Genomic DNA, 13,138 nt, shown 5'->3' on the forward strand with positions numbered 1-13,138 from the left:
AACAAAGTGAACCTTAACTAAAACAAGGTCCATTTTCAGAGCATAGTATTTCTGGAGACTGACCAACAAGGACTCCATCATCATTATTCCATCATTTGAGAAACAATAACCAATAACCAGTTGCCACAGAATTGATTCTGACTCATGGAGACCCTATGTCATTCAACAGGTGAATGGTTAAATAAACTACGGTACGTGCATATCATGAAATATTACTCAGCAATAAACAGGAACAAACTTGATACACAGAGCAGCTTGGATGAATCTTGAGAGTATTATGCTGAGTTAAAAAAAAAAAAAGCCAATCTTTTTTTTTTTAGTTGGGGGGAACACCCAAATGTCCATCAAGAGATGAACTGATAAACAAATGGTAGTAATTGGTACAATGGAATATTAGTTGTAAATAGAAATGAAGTTCTGATACATGCTACAGCATAGCTGAACCTTGAAAACATTACCCTGAGTGAAGTAAGTCAATGACAAAAGGACAAGAAGAAAGGGTGAGTCATCGTTTAGGAAGCACTGAGTTTCTGTTTAGGGTGATGGAAAATTTGGTAATGGATATTGGTGACGGTTTCACAACATAACTGATGTAAATGGAGTCACTGAATTGCACACATAAAAATGTTGAATTGGCAAATGTTGTGTTATATATATTTTTACAACAATTAAAGAAAAAAAAAGGCCAGTCTTGAAATGACAAAATCTTATCATTTTGTCAATGATATCATGACATCAATGGAGAACAGATTAGTGGTTGTCAGGGATTAGGGACAAAGGTGGGGTTGTGATTATAAAAGGGAACATGCAGAATGGTTGCAGTGATGGAACTAATCAGTGTCTTGACTATGGTGGGAGATACACAAACTACACATGTGATAAAGTTGTAGAGAAGCAAACAAACACACAAACAAATGAGTACAAATAAAACTGGGGAAATCTGAATATAATCAGTGGGTCGTATCAATGTCAATATCTTGGTTATGCCATTATACTAGTGTTTTGCAACTGGGAAACTGGACAGACTATACACGGGATCTGTCTGTATTATTTCTTACAATTGCATGTGAATCTACAATCATCCCAATGAAAACTAAAAAAAAAAAGATGTCTGGAGACTGTACAACATTCATTTTAGAACTTCTCACTGCCTTACTTAAGAATCAGGATTAGCAAGTGTAGAATAAGTCTATGGTCATCAAATACTCTCCAATGCCTGAAATAGGAGAGAGGTTTTGTGTGTGTGTGCGTGTGTGTGTGTGTGCATTTGAGTCTACCAAGGAGAAGGTACTTGAACAAGGAGTATTGGACTCCACTCTTGCTCCAAGACAGAAGTTGCCATGTGAGGAGAGAAAAGAAAGAAATCAAAGAGAAATCCTAGTGTTCAAGACTACATAATTTGCGTAAGACCACAGATGATTTGTCTAACCTAGGGTGGCTTGAAGTGCCCATTTCATAAAATGAATTGCCCTGTGTCCTTCCCAACTGTCCAAAGATCCACATTAGCCTTCCAGGAATAAATTGAGAAAAATGTACAGAAAGTATTGTGACTCTTCAATACTGTTCAAAGCAAATTTCACATAGAGCTCAACAGTTGCTGGTGGAGAATCCAGTGAGGTAAAATCAGAGGTTCTATTCCCTTAGCGGACTTCTCTACCCTCACTCTCTCAGGCTTCGTGTGGAGACAGTCTTTGGTGAAGAAGAATGAAGTGGAACAAAGTGACCCAGGATTTGTTAGGAGAAAAATAATGGAAATTAAGTGTAAGAAGGCATTCCCTTTAAAAAAGAAAAAGGTGAATTTGTCTTGTAGCTACTCCAACCTGAAGTTTCTGAAAGACTTAATACTTTAAGGATGAGTCAGGGCCCTGGGATACAGGCAGAGGGGGAGAATAAGACCCAGAGTAATAATGGCAGAGAAGAGGGAGGGAGAGTGGAGGAAGAAAGGAAGCTTTGGAGGGCAATCTGATGTGGATCTCTATGGACTAGAAGGTTAATTTATGGGAAATACGATGAGTGTATTTTGCATGCATTCTTTAGATACTTCATGGATGAAAAATGCACTTCAGTTATTAATGGGGCTTTTTCTCTGCTAATGAACGATACCTGCAATTCCCACTGAAATGTATAGGCATCATAAAGTGATTCATCAGGCATTATCACTATTACTGTGAGTTCGGCTACTAAGCCGGTAAGCAACTGGGAAAGAGAGAGACCAGATGGGCAGAAACATGTCAACAGTAAGGAAGACTTCTCAGAAGGTGATGAGCAGAATAAAATGAAATATTAGTGGGAGGGAAGGGCTGTACCCTCTGAGTAAGGTATTCCGGGAAGAGTTGAGCTTATGTTCGTAGATTAAAGTAATATACCAGACATCCTTGTGTAGAGAATCTGGGTAAGATGGCATTCATTCATGTACATCCACTCAATTATTTGTTCAATGAATGAATTAATTTATGCAATGATTGAGTGAATGAAATATATTACTAACTATAGCCAGGATGTGAGCTGGATGGAAGAGTTGGTCTCTAGTCACCCACTGGTCAGGGCTAGATAATTGCTTAGGAGTTGAAGTGCCAATCAAGCTGACTTGTATTCAGGGGAAGATAAGGCAGGGATTGGAAGCTGTCGCCATGACCTGGGGCAAAAACCCAGCTGTTTATGAAATGCCCTTCCACCCTGCTCCAGACACACATTCTAGGGAAGTAGACAGGGTCCAGTCTTACAGGATATTCTCATCCTTGATCAGCATCCATTTAAAAAGTGGTGGTACAAGACCCCAGGGTGAAAGACTTCAGTTCCTGAAACCAGGTTAGCCAAGGCTGTGCCAGAAAGTCATTGACAAAATGATATACATTGAGACATAAGCCCTATGAATATGCCCACATGCCCCAAACAACTACTATGGAAGAGTTGGGGAGGAGGGGGAAACGAACGTAAGAGTGATGTGTTTACAAAGAGAAACTGTGCAGTTAACCATGGCTGTCCCTCATTTAGGAGCCCTGGTGGCATAGCAGTTAAACTCTCAACTGCTAACCAAAAGGTCAGTGGTTCAGACCCACCAACCTCTCTGTGGAAGAAAGATGTGACAATCTGCTTCTGTAAAGATTTACAGCCTTGGGAACCCTATGTGGGCAATTCTACTCTGTTCTATAGGGTTGCTGAGTCAGAATTCACTTGATGGCAATGGGGCAGGCCCCTCATTTAAACCCTGAGCTACCAGGGCTCCTTAAGAGCTCGGCTACTAACAGAAAGTTCAGTGGTTTGAACCCACCAGCTACTCTGAGGGAGAAAAGACCTGGTGATCTGCTTCTGTAAAGATTAGGGAACCCTATGAGGCAGTTCTACTGTGTCCTATAGGGTTGCTATGAATCTGAATCTACTCGCTGGCACGCAAGAACAACAGCCCCTCATTTGCATGGCCTTCTGCTTTGGGGCTAGGGAGTTAACTGGCTCTTGGTCTGAAGATGGTTTGGGGGAAGAAACATAGATGCCTAATTGGGGAGAAGTTCCAAGGAAGCTGTGAGGCAGAAACAAAGTGTAGTGACAACCTCCAACCCACTCTGAGTGGTAAGGCTCTGAGGAGGAGAATAAATAGATTAGTGTCGTTTTAGAGGTGTTCGCTCTCTCCATTCAGCCGCATAATGCAATTATTTAGTAGTTCAGGATTCTTTTAATTCTGTTTGAAGAACTTAAGAGGTTAAGGGTTTGAAATGATAAATGCATTATTAATGTTGCCTCATAGAAACATCCAAGTCTATAATTTCAGAGGCAGGAAAAAAAAAAAAAAGACTAATAGGTTTTTTACTCACTTTTTTCCCCCCTTGGTAAATTAACCTACAGGACCTGTGAGAAATGTATAAATTAGACATTATTAGAGAAAGTAATAATGGACCAAAAGCCATCATCTGACAGATTTATTAGCACAAGTGAAGGGTACAACTTTAGTTTGGGCCTCTCCTCGTCTCAACTCCTGCACAGCTGGAAAAAAAGGGTTAATTGTATGGGAAGTGAAAGTTGTGGATGGGTTCACACCAGAAAGGAAAGATTCTCTTCTATGACCTCACGTAAGCACCACAAGCACATGCGAGTGTTACTAGAAGCAGAACATATGCTAATAAAGAGCATGGGCTTTGAAATCCAACCTACCTGAGATCAATCAAATACCAGCTCTACCAATTACAATTTGTGTGACCCAAGCAAAATGTAATTCCTTGCTTACACTAAGAGGTATAACGAGTCCTCACAGGATTTTTGTGAGAATTAAAAAATATATATATAAAGTTGAGTATGTGACCAGAACATAGCAAGAATTCAATAAATGAAAACTATTAGTATTACTATTAGTATTCAAATTAGAATTAGTATTGTGTTAGTGTTACCATTTTAGGATACCTCCTGCAATCTTCATTTAACAGATGAGATTTAGATGAACAAAGTGACTTACCCAGGATTACAGAGTTAATCTGTGGCAGAACCAAGACCTTCTCATTTACCCTTTTCAATACGTTTATGCTCTGTGGGTTTTAGCCACTTCAATATAAACTTCAATTCCTTCTCAGTTCTTCCTCTAACTCTCCTCTCAACAACATACACACAATGTTCATCATATTTCTCAAAGGTCATATTCAAGTAAATCAGAAAAAAATAAACTTTTACCATCATGTGTTTTTTGAAATAGATGGAGTCTCACTTTGGCCATGAAACCCTCTCATTGTAAACAGCTATAAAACTGGACAAAATAATAAGGCAAAAATTCTCAGGCAATAGAAAATTGATAGCATAGGTTTGTGACCCTTTAACAAAGAGAAACACATAAAGAGAACCCCTGGATTTTTTGCCCGAGGAACTTTCCAGGCCATGGCTCAAGGCAATAGAGGCCAAGCAGGAAGGGGGCTCCTCTTGCTGAAATGAGAAACAGAGAATCAGATTTCAGGGCTGCTGAAATTACTGGTATTTGTGTTGAAGCTATTAGAGAGGACAAAACTGTGTTTAGAAAAGGCTCAGAAATGTATACAGGGGTTCACCACAGATTCTTGGCCGTGGAGTTAGCTGCACACATGTTAGGAGAAACTTTCAGACTCAGTAGAGAATAGCTGCTACAGGAATGGGATGAGTAGAAGTGCCAGAGGCTGCATAGACTTGGCTGAGCACTCAGGCATTCAGTTGAGAGCCCAGGAAGGTCATACTTTAGTATTGAGGTCCATTCCTTAAAGTAAGAGTCATACCCAATGACTAAGAAGAAAACCAAAATAAATCCTTCATAATAAAGAATAAAGTCAAGCCTGCCATATCAAAAGGAGTCACCAAAAATTTAACTGTCTGCAAGAATAAAATTAATACAAACTCTTTAAATAATCCAAACTTTGATATTTAATCTTTGATGTCCAGTATATAATAAACATGATAAGGCGCATGAAGAAGCAGAAAAATGTGACAGTCAAGAAAAAAAGAATCAATAAAAATAGACTCTGAGATGACTCAGATAATGGAATTAGAATTCTCACGCATTGCTGGTGAGAATGTGGAATGGTGCAGTCACTTTGGGAAAGTATACAAGCCATGCATTATCTGACTTGTATACTTCAAAAGGTGAAGGGTGAACTGTACAGCATGTAAATTATAACTCAATAAAGATGTTATAAAAATAAACAGAGCTGCAGTAAACTGTGAGAAAATAACAAATGGTTTTACATATGTGTAATTGAAATACTAGACAAGTAGAGCGATATGATGGGGCATAAAAATTATTTGGAGAAATAACGGCCAAGAATTTCCCAAATTTTGTGAAAACTAACTTAAATATCCAAGCAGTTCAGTAAACCCAAGCAGGATCAATACAATGAGAACCACAACTAGAAATATTACAGTCTATCTAATGAAACTCAAAGATGAATATTTTAAAAGTAGCCAAGAGAAAATGATACATTTTTTAAAAGTGAGCCATGCTTGTCATGGATTGAATTGTGTCCTTCCAAAATGTCTGTCAACTTGGCTAGGCCTTGATTCCCAGTATTGTGTGACTGTCCACCATTTTGTCATCTGATGTGATTTTCCTGTGTGTTGTAAATCCTATCTCTATGATGTTGATAAGGCAGGACTCAATCTATAAGGTTAGGTTTTGTCTTAAGTCAATCTCTTTTGAGATATAAAAGAAAGGAGTGAGCAGAAAGCCAAGGGGACCTCAAACCACCAAGAAAGTAGTGCCAGGAGCAGAGCATGTCCTTTGGATCCCAGGTCCCTGCACTGAGAAGCTTCTAGTCCAGGAAAAGATTGATGAAAAGGATCTTCCTCCAGAGCCGTTAGAGAAAGCCTTCCCCGGAGCTGATGCCCTGAATTTGAACTGGTAGCCTACTAGACTGTGAGAAATAAAATTTCTCTTTGTTAAAGCCATCCATGTGTGATATTTCCGTTACAGCAGCTAGATAACTAAGATAATGTAAATAATAGCTGGCTTTGCATCAGAAGTAATGGAGGCTAGAAACCAATGGGACAACATCTTAAAATTCCACAAAAGAAACTGTCCACACAGATTTCTGTACACAGCAAAAATAAACTTCAAAAATTAGGGTTAAATAAATAAAATTTCACATAAAAACTGAAAGGATTTGTCTCAAGCAGAACTGCACCACAAAAATTGATACAGTAAGTTCTTAAGGTTGAAAAAGAAATGACATCAGATAAAATCCAGAGTAGAAAGGGATACAAAGCACCAGAAGTGATACATATAAAGTATAAAAAATCACCTTTATTGCTTCTCTTAATTTCTTTTAAGGACAGCTGATGACTTAATTTTAAAAAATAACTTTACTGTGGGTTTTATAACATATGAACATGTAAAATGTTTGATAATAATAGGACAGAAGATGGTAAATAAAAAAGAGATAAAGTTATTTTATTGTTAGTTTCTCACATTTTACATGAAGTCATATAATATTAATCACATAAACTGTGATAAATTAAAGATGCCTGTTGGATCCCTGGTGGCACAGTGGTTAAGAGCTTGGCTGCTAACCAAAAGGTTGAATTTCAGATCCACCAGCTGCTCCTTGGAAACTCTATGGGGCAATTCTACTCTGTCCTATAGGATCGCTATGAGTTGGAATTGACTCAACAGCAACAGGTTTGGTATTTTTGTTTGTTTGTTTTACTGTAATTCTTAAAGCAACCACAAAAGTCAAAGAAGCATTGCTAACAAGAATAGCGTAGTCAAAGATAATAAAAAAAAGTATTTGTATTAGCCCTTAAGATGACAGGAATACAGGAGCAAAGGGACAAAAAACAGATGGAACAAATAGAAAACAAGGGAACAGGATTACAGTTTGAAATTCAACTTTATTAATAATTCCAATAAGTGTAAATTAGCTAATAATACCAATTAAAAGGCAGAGATTGTCAGACTGAATTAAATGCAAGACCCAGATATATGTTATCTACTAAAGAAGCACTTTAATATAAAGACACAGATAGGTTCAAAGTCAAAAGATGGAAAAAAAGATGACAAACAATCATAATAAAGCTGGATTAGCTAACACTAATCTTAAGGAAGCTGGATTGGCTGTGTTAATACCAGTCAAGGTAGACTTCAAGACAGGAGTATTACCAAAGATAAGACGTCTTGAAACCTCTTTTCAAGGTCTTTGTGTTTCTCTTGGTATCACGACATCAAAATTCTTCCACACTTCAGGACATCATATGCCTATAGGAAACCTGTAATACCCTTTATTCCTATAAATTACTCTGAATGTGATGGTTTGTGGTGTATGTTTTTTGATGGAGGATCAGCCATTAGCAGAATTTTCCTTAGCTTCCTCTAGGTGGGTAGGCAAAAGCTCATCTCTGATAGTCCAAAGTAGTTTCTCAGCCTGAGAGATCCCTTTGTTACAGTCATGGATCCTATGAATCACCTACACAAATTCCTTAATTACTTCATTTCACATATATTATTCAATGTTATGTCAGTATATTAGATATTTAGAATAACTCCTGTGTATACAGAGGTAAATTTGGTCAGGATCACTGTCTTCAGAAAGCCTGCATTCTGCACAATAAGAATTAGAGTGAAACATGGTATGTGTTACACCAAATTTATGGGCAAAGTGCTTTGGAGAGGCTGTGTCTGCAATACAAAACCTTGCCCAAATCACTCTGGAGAATGATACCGCTTTGTAGATGGTATATTAGTTTCCAAAAGCTGATATTAGGGAGAACCTTAATTTTCTCATTTATTAAGCACGTAAGGAAACACACACCTCAGAAGACTGATAGAGCTAAAATGTTATCTAAGAATACACATGAAGTTTTGGTTTTCTTTCCTCCTGCCTCTTTCTTAATTCTCCACAGTCTGAGCCTCCCACTCCCCACCACTGCACTAAATGCTTGTTAAATGAATGAAAGAAAATAATCTCAGAATTCAGGATGGCTTTTGTCCACCTCAAAGTTACCTGCTCAGGTATTATTTGTCTGGTAGAATAGGCCTCATTTCAGAAAGGTTGCCTCTTCTGTGGTTATATCCAATTTGGGGGTTATTTCAGAGGACTATGCTACACAAGAAAGTAATTCAGAGCCCAGATTACAAAATCTCCACTTTTGGACTGGTTTCCTGTGAAGGAAAATATCCTTCAAGATTCCAGACACAGCTACAAAGGAAGACTGGAGTAAGGGACCCTGAGGACAGTGGCTTTGTGCATTCTGCAGTGATTCCAGGTATTATTGCCACCCGGCTGCATCAGTATCTGGGATTCAGTTGTGACACAAGGGAAGAAAGATAGAAGATTATGTTTCTGGATTTTCCTTTGAAAATAAGCTGCATCAGGCAGGTATTTCATTTTAATTTCATGAAGCAAACACACTTGCCTCCAGGAACTCAAACAATCTCCTACAGCAAACAAGAAGGGAAGACATGATTTGTGGCTTTTAAGAATGCATTTCCTACCTCATTGTACTGGGTGTAGATTTAATTTTACCATGGCACAGTAAGTTCCGCTGATGACAAAATTATTTAGGCTTACTGCTTAATGCAAAGAAGGGAGAGTGGGAAGGAGCCCATGAAGAGATGACACAGGGCTCACGGCTGACTTTCTCACTGATGACTCCTTCTGGGTCTGACTTCAATGTCATACCTCCTAACCACATCATATTATGTTTTGCAAAATTCTCCAGCTAGAGAAGCATGAATATTATAGAACAATTAAAAGTTTAGGAGACAGACCAAAATGAGCACAAATTGTTAACCCTGTGACTTAGTAAAATATAAAATAGTAAAGCATTCAATACCAATTATTGAGCACTAACAGGGTTCTAGTCACTACGCTAAATGCTTTTATACAGTGATCATATTTTGAAGATGGAGAACTGAGTTTCAGAAAGATTAAGCAACCTATTCAAGGTTATCCGGACAGTAGATGGTTCTATCGGATTCTCTATTTGCCTACCCAAAGTCTTCCCTAGAACATCTGAACATACCTAAAACCAAACTCAAGGTCAATTAATCAAACCTAGCTTTGTCTTCTCAAGTTTTCTCTACCAAACATCTAGATTCAGAAGCCAGAAACTTAAGAATCATTCTTTACTGTAGCCTGCTTCATCCTTCAAATCTAATTCATTGCCATATCTTGTTTATTTGATTTTATCTTCTCACATAGTGTCTGACACAATAGATACCCTATACACAATTATTAAATTCTAAGAATTAGAACTGATATGCTTCTTAAAGGAATAGATGGCAACAGCTTATATTAGAGGGAGAATAGAAGACTTTGCCAAGATCTTAATCCAGGGCACAAAAGGGAATCCAGAGAAAGCTCAGTGAGGTCAGAACCAAAAGAATTTATCAGTTTACACAATCCTTCATCCTATTCTCCTACCCAAACCTCTCTACTACTTTCCATGCCAGAGTACCTGCTCCAATCCAGAACACCATCTCTCACCTGGATTAGTGAGACTTTCACTGGTCCATCCTCATCTGCTCCAATCCACTATAGTTAGGACAGTCAATTAGATCCATTCCCTGTCAAACCCTTCATGGACTCCCTCACTGGATAAATGTTACGCTTTTGACCCACATGACCTTATTGACTCCTGTAACCCTGACCAACGCCCAGATGGGACTCTAGACAGAGAAGGTAGTTAATTTGGCCAAGGCTGAAATCCCCAGTGGTAGCCCAGTCACAGGTTATTCTTCTTCTGTTTTACCAAGTTGCTTCCCAGGTTACCTGACTTAATACAACAGTGTGCTCTATAGAACACATGCCATTTCACCTGGGTATGGAGGAAACAGGCCTTGACTTCTAAAGGTTAAGCCTTGCCTCTGCTACTGAGTTTTAAGCTAGCCAGTCCTCCATACTTTGGTTGGCTCATCTGTAAAAGGCAGAGATTTTTGGTACTGATCCCCAAGAGTCTTTCAAATTCTAAAAAGAAATTATAAAATCACTTGCCACATTGTTGAGAAGAAACAAGAAGATCCCAGGATGAACTACAGATAGAGAGGAAAGCAACAAACACATAGTCACACAGCAGGTAACTTAAGAGAAACAATGGTACTGAAAAAGGAATGTGAACATGCATTGCCCAGAAACCAGTAACTAAGCAAGTTTGGGTTTTTCCCATCCTCTGAATTCTTTGTACATTCATCCAAGGAACACCAAAAATAAGAATTTAATTTTCTCCAGGAACAATGGGATATAAACCAGGCCTCAGGCACACCTCTTCCCAACCAGCCTGAGCCAGGATCCACTCAGGAGATTGTGGTTATGAGTGCCAGGTAGCCAGGCCCAGATCTACCCCTTTCCACCAACACAGCTGCCCTTGGAAATCACATCAGGCGTGGCTGGTTTAAACAAATAAACAAAACAGCACTAACTAGAAACTAGAATCTTAGATTCTGTGAGCATCAAGTTATCTTGGAAAACAGCTAGAATTACACACTAATTTCTCAGATGAGGACACTGAGGCACAGGAAGGTCACGTAACATATCCAAGGTAACATAGCAAATAAAAGATACTCAAACCCTTGTCATTCTGGCTCCAAAACCTGTGTGCTTGCTTTAATACCTCTTGCTGTTGATGTATGCTATGAGAATAGGTAACATCTCTGGTCCTCTTAGAGTTGCCATAGCATGACATAGCATGACATGCCATGTAGCTTGGTAACATAAAAGGAAGATTCTGCAGTTGAATGACTAAATGCGATCAAATTTAAATGTCTGTTTCCTCTAAGCTTGGTTAGCTTGAGTTCAGTTACTAGCTCTGGTCAGCTCTGTATGCCATCACAAGGCCAAGTGTAGTTCCTCGGGCCTTGCTGGCTCCATCAGATAACACCCCTTACACACAGACACAAACCCGTGCATACATATAAACACACTCAGTGGTTTTGTCTGTATGGCCAATTGATCTTCCTAGATGATAGGTCTATGTCCTCATTGCCTCTTCTAATTACAGCAGGAGACAGACTCCAGTTCAATAAGAGAAGGAAGGACTCTCTTACAGTCACAGTTGCTCAAAGGTGAAGTGCCTTGTCTTGGAAGGCACTGGGTTATCCATCCCTTGCATGGGTAGAATATTGTGTAAAATTCCCAGTATCACAAGGGAGATGAATTAAATTACCTTCAAATACCTTAAGTCTCTGAGATCCTGTGGTCCTTTGAACTTTTTTTTTTTATATATAAATTTTCTTTTGTTGTTTTTGTTGAGAATATACACAGCAAAACAAACACCAATTCAACAGTTTCTACATATACAATTCAGTGACATTGATGGCATTCTTCAAGTTGTGCAAACATACTTTCCCTCTTTTTCTGACTTTTTCCTCCCCCATTAACATAAACTCACTACTCACTAAGGTTCCTGTCTAATCTTTGAGTTGCTGTTGTCAGTTTGGTTCCCTATGGATAGTTCTTAAAAGAACATGTTGCTTAAGGCAAATGTTATTTACTAGTTAAGCTAAACTCTTGTTTTCTGAAGACTTCAGGAGATATTTTTGGTTTAAGGTTTAAAGATTATCTCAGGGGAATAGTTTCAGGGGTTCATCTAGCCTCCATGGCTCCAGAAAGCCTGGACCCCATGAGAACACAGAAATTTTTTACCTTCATGCTCTTTGAGCCCACATAAATCTCAAGGGTAATTAGAGGTGTGTGTTCATTTATTCATTGATTAATTCACTCAGTCTTTGATTTATTCATCTAACAAATATGTATATATAACGCACATGAGTCTCATCCTGGGATAGAGGCTGAGAAAACAGAAGAGAACTAAGCACTCTCCCTCCATTAAGCAGGTCATATAACCACTTATGGTATAACAGAATGAGGGGCCTGATAGATGAAAACCCATATATATACACTCTGCTGGATTGAGAGAAAAGTCACCAGTCAAAAGCTTTTGAAAAATTTAAGTTATTTGAAATCCTCAAGATACTTAATAAAATGCATTGCTACTGTGTTTTTACACTAGGTAGTCATTGGGTTGTTACTCAAGTGTATAGTGGCTTATATGTGGGCACCGGTATTATTCAAGAAATGAAACTAAACATCCTCATCGATAGATCATCAAATCTACTTCCCTTATGTATCATGGAGTGATGCTGAGGCATCCAAGGCTGGAATCAGGTGCTTATGTCTGTCAGATGTGTCATGGCAGCTTGACTAAATATGTTTTACTTTCACTTAGTACGATTATTGCTATTTAGCATTTATTAAATGCTTACCATGTACCAAAAAATCCCAAGGTGCTTCAAATGCTTGCCCCATTGAACCCCCAAAATAGGCTTAGAAGGTCGGTGTTACTGTCCTCATTTTACTGATAGGGAAATTAAAGGTCTAAGAATGTAATTAACTTGTAAAAACTCAAAAATGGGAAGGAGCAAATGCGGGATATGAAACTGGGTCTGTCTGGCTTTGCTGTTGTTGTTGTTGTTATTAGGTGCTGTCGAGTCAGTTCTGCCTCATAGCAACCCTATGTATAACAGAACGAAGCATTGCTCGGCCCTGCACCATCCTTACAACTGTTATGCTTGAGCTCATTGTTGTAGCCACTGTGTCAACCCATCTCATTGAGGGTCTTCCTCTTTTTTTGCTGACCTTCCACTTTACCAAGCATGATGTCCTTCTCTGAGGACTGGTCCCTCCTGACAACATGTCCAAAG

This window comes from Loxodonta africana, chromosome 21 (assembly GCF_030014295.1).
Source record: "Loxodonta africana isolate mLoxAfr1 chromosome 21, mLoxAfr1.hap2, whole genome shotgun sequence".
In the NCBI taxonomy this organism is placed as follows: domain Eukaryota; kingdom Metazoa; phylum Chordata; class Mammalia; order Proboscidea; family Elephantidae; genus Loxodonta; species Loxodonta africana.